This window comes from Telmatherina bonti, assembly GCF_933228915.1.
Source record: "Telmatherina bonti genome assembly, chromosome: 23".
In the NCBI taxonomy this organism is placed as follows: Eukaryota; Metazoa; Chordata; class Actinopteri; order Atheriniformes; family Telmatherinidae; genus Telmatherina; species Telmatherina bonti.
This window is the reverse complement of record NC_136632.1, coordinates 11,506,799-11,511,841: the sequence shown is the minus strand read 5'-3', so window position 1 is coordinate 11,511,841 and position 5,043 is coordinate 11,506,799.

The window sequence follows — 5,043 nt, the reverse complement described above, 5'->3', positions numbered from 1 at the left end:
CTTTCTGTTTGTAGTTCAGAAGCTCAGGAACCATGTCTGTCACTGGTCCATGTTTCTGCTTTGTGCAGCCTGCCACATCAGCTGTAATAGAGTAAGGTGGTGCAGGGATGATGGAGGCAGGGGAGGATGTGGCAGGAGATGAAAGCAGCAACAAAAATAAGCACCTCATGTATTTCTCTTGCCATCAGTGGGGTTTAAGTTTTGCACTTCAATGTAAAAACTTTAGCTTTGAACTGCAGTTAACAGAAAAGGATGCTTTTCTGAAGCATCATTATTTTTCACAAAGACACCACCTCTGACTTTTACACTTCTCTCTCACCTGTAACCTATTTGATCAAAGCATATCCTAAATGCTGGGGTTTTACCAAAACCAATTGCCAGCTCAAGAGGGAATAAATTGCAGAGAGACCAACATTTCCATGTCCTGTGCCACCTTTTACCCCCAGCTTCTCTTTTACCATTACAAATATGTCCTTACACAGTTTCCATCTCAGTGAGCAAAACTAATGATTTCACCCAAAGTCCAGGAAACTTCCCTGCATTCATTTATTGCACATTACAGTGTCTTTGTAAAAGTGCACCCAGAACACATGAGAGCAACAAACTCTGTGTCCATTTGGACTTTTATGCAAGTATAAATAGTACTTTTGGAGAATTTAAGCTATGTGTACATCCAAATAGATGCTAAGTTATACTTAAAGCTATTGTGAATAACTGGAAACAGAAATTAAGACAACTTTATAAAGTGAACATTAGACTGTAAATAGGTCAAATTTCCCTTTTGGATTCTATTACATATACAGATGATATTTTGACAAATCAATGAGGTGTTAAGTTGTTTTAGATTTCATACTTTTTTATTTGTATGTTGTTACGACAGTACATAGGCTGGAACTTCAATTTCCTTGTCTTCAAAGCAATATTGCATACTTTTCCAACCTTAAAATGGAGTTTTTCTGACTAGTTTCAATGAAATTTTGACATTCATGATGCATATTCATGGGGCAGTCGTTGCCCTGCCACTTCCTGGGCCGAAGAAACTTTACAACTTTATGTTCCAGCCTGCACATGATAGCTGTGCAATGAATTTAAACCAGAAGTCGGTCCTGCAGGTTTTGGATGTTTCCTGTTGCAGCATGTCTGAATCAGATTAACACTAGAATTACCAGCTTGACGACCATCAGGCCGTGGACTGTGGGGGGTTTCAACACATCATGACCTTCCTGCTCTTATGTAAATTCATGAGTTTACATTTGGCTTGCCAAGCCTCCCAGAATAACTCCCCCATCCAGTTTCTGACTTTCAGACCAGTTGTTTGTTGATCTACTGAGCACACTGAAGGAATTATATGTGTAATAAACTATAATCCTGAACATACATGCTTCTGTAGATCTTTATACCAGAATGTGAAGTCATTTCCAGCAAACAGCTGATAGACGACAGTGAAAAATGCTGATTTTACTTCCCTGTAAGATCAAATAAAATAATTTCAGGAGGGTAAAGCTCCATTTATTTCCAGTCTGCTTCTATCCTATGATGACTTGGGCTTCACGCTTTGGCAGACATGAGCAACAAACAAACAGAACAAATCTGAATTTTGGCATATCCCCATGAGAAAAAGCAACTAGACTTGCTACGTGAATGGAGCAGCACATAAACACTTGCCTTCTTATCTGGGATATTTTCAGCCCCACAGCTGGAATTTTAAAAATCAGAAGTCCAGGAGGAAAGTTATGGCTGCTGCTTTTTCAGCGGACCCGATGCGGCCTCTGCCCACCAGGCGAGCCTCATTTCAGGCATGGATGAGATTATTCACACCAGTTCACCACCGTACTTCTGACAAAGACACTTAGGGGGGAAAACCACCAAATCTTCCTTATTTATGATGTATGTCCTCCCACTTTGGATCTGATGTGAACGTGGATGGTTGATCAGAAAGCACGGTTCTGAGAGTCCAGAAGGGAGACAGAACCTGAATGGTGAAAGCAGTAAATGCTGTCTGGCTGAATGATCCACATGTTTAGTACATAAAATTATTTTCATGAATATTTCAAAACATGCAAAACACATATTCAATCAGTAAAAATGCAGAAATCTCCTCTCATATCACAGCAATCTACAGATTGTATAAACTACTAATTAAACTTTATGCTGAAATTTTTAATTAAAAAATTAAAAACAACGGCACAATGGCAAAGATTTCTCCTGAGAACATGGAGTTTATTTTTAATTGCAGCGGTCTACATTGTTGATTTATCTCATCATCCAAAATGAATAATTCTACTTTTCAGCTTGCCTCGCTTTCTGACATAATTGGATTTATTGTAGCTCGATTGAGCTTATAAAGAAAATTAAGAGTACTTATATGCATAAAATACATCTAAAAAAGCATGCATTCTTCATGTTTAATGTATGTTCTGTTTTGAAACACTGACAAAATTTAAAATGTGAATAAAAACTAAACTTCTAAAAAAAAGCATCTAAAAAAAAGTTTTATTTTACTTAAAGATGCAGAAAAAATAACTAGTTCAGACGTTAACATAGAGCAGTGACAGTGTTCTTGCTCGCTTGCTGCTTTTTCAAAGCTCAAACAGTATGCTGATGTTCTTGTGAACTCTGGCGTGTATTTTTATTTTGGATTCTTCAGAGAACCTCCCGTGATGTGTGACATACTTGTGGTTTTTCTCTTGTGAATGTCCTTGTGTGTTTTTTCAGCCCTGAGCAGCAGTGGGAGGATTTGTCACAGCGTGAGAAAGGATACGTGCGCTCTCTTTCTCTCTGTCTCTACTTGTCTCTGTTTAGATAGAGTTTGGACAGAATTCACACCAATAAGGTTTTGCATGTATGCACCAAGAAAGCACGAGAGCTACAGGAGCTGCACAGGTATGACTTGTCTAGGGAATGAATCCTTACAGTAAATTGGTGACTGGTGTCACTGGATGTTTTTTTGTTGTTGTTTTTTATTGCAAACAAGACAAGGACACAATAAGTGAGTGGTAGCTGTTGAAACTCCTGCTCCACAAAGTTTGGGTCAACTATGAGTACATTCATTTTTATATGGTACAGTGATTTTCTTGATCAATGTGATCCATAAACCAGACTTAAGTTTGTTTAAATGCAAACGTTGAGATGATAGTGTCTGATGAGAAAGTGAATTAAGAAACAAATATATATATATATTTCTGTGAATGAAATGGTGAAAATTATTGTAGTTTTCATCAGTGGAAAGAACAAAAACCATGATTTTGCTTCAATGGAAGGATAAATGAATGTGTTGTCATTGGGAGTCTGTGTAAACTGTGGTTGTATTTGTGAAAAAGTGGTTGAAACAACATAATTTACTTGGAAGAGTATGCTAAATATGATCTGGCTTTTACTTTTGGGTGTAATGTGAGTCTCCTGTTGATGTTGACGTCCACAGGTCTTTATGATCTGCATCAAAGTTGAAGTTGGAAGAAAAAAACAACATGCAAAAAATATCTGCAAACACAAAAATATGCTTTTATTATTTTATAACTCAAATTATGCCTTTCTTCTTCTGGGAGCGCTTCAATTTGTGAATGTGCATTTGTCATCAGCATTCATATGACATGATTGCAACAAACAGCGGTATTTTCAGAGTTACTATTTTTTGCAGCAGACGAAGGCCAAAGAATTGTTGCTTTTACAGACTTGAACTTAATTGTGATGCTGAGAAGACACAGAGTATCAATTGGCAATCTTAAAGATTATGAAGATATTGAAAACTTCTGAAAAACAAAGACAAATTCCTCCAGCTGACAGAACTCTAAAATAAAGTTGGAAAATACTTCTTGTTTTTAACAAGAAAACCACCAAAAACATCTCAAATGAGCATTTTGTACATCCAACACAGGATTATTCATTTAACAAAGTACACATTCATATGTATTTAATGATTACGAGAAAGGAAGAAAGGTCACATTAAAAAGTTTTTTTTCTGATTGATCTCACAGTTGATTCATCATTTAAACCACCTCCATAAATATACCTGGAGATCTTTACCTCTTCATGTAAATCCTGTTATGAACCCAAGAAGTAGTTAATTTTCATGCATGAAACATTTCAGTCTTGTAAGGCACTCTTTTGGATGCAATCACAGCAACTATTTAAACTCAGATAACATATTAGTCTAATGTGTGTCTCAATAAAATAAAGCTGTGGTATGACGAGTCATCAAGTGTAATGTTTGCAGTCACTCATCCTCTATTGACAGGGGTGGATTAAAAAAAAAAAAAACTGTGTCAAGGGGAATTAAAAACAGGAGGAGTGGCTTGATGGACAGATATCACTGACAGAAGCATAGATTTCTGAGAATCAAGAGGGAGACTTTTGGGTCATACAATAAGCGAAAAGCTGATTTATATATATATATATATATATATATATATATATATATATATATATATATATATATATATATATATATATATAATTTTTTTTATTTTATTTTTTTTTTTTTTTAAGCGTGAATAAAAAATATATTAAAGTGAATGTTTTTTTTTTTTTAAGGCAAATAGCTTTAAATAGTTCATATTTATTAATGCAATTAAAATAGTAATTGGCCTAATAGTTTTTAATGATAATCTTTTACCGTTTCAGCAGTACTTTTGTAAAATGAGGACTTTTTACATTATAAATGCTCAACTATTTTGATAGGTTTTAAAAGCATATTTATTCTTCTTCTTTCATTACATGTCTTCCCCCTTACTCTGGTGAAAAACAGATGCATCTGATCCGACCTGGCCGCTGCTTGGCGCCCTCTAGTGCCGGAGAGTCAGAATTGCCTGGTCGATCCGGTCTTCGTCAACCAACCAGGAAAGAGGGCTTGCCGTGATCTGGACTGAGGCGGATGAGACCAGAAACCTTTGTTCTGCCTCTCCAACCGATGCGAGAAGAAAAACGGAGAGCTTTTCCATGCATCCAGCAACATTACCCTCCTATTTAGTGGGTTTGCAGTCGCAGATGTTTGTTCTACTAATCAGAAATTAGGATAATTTATAGATAAGGTCCGTTTTTAAAAAA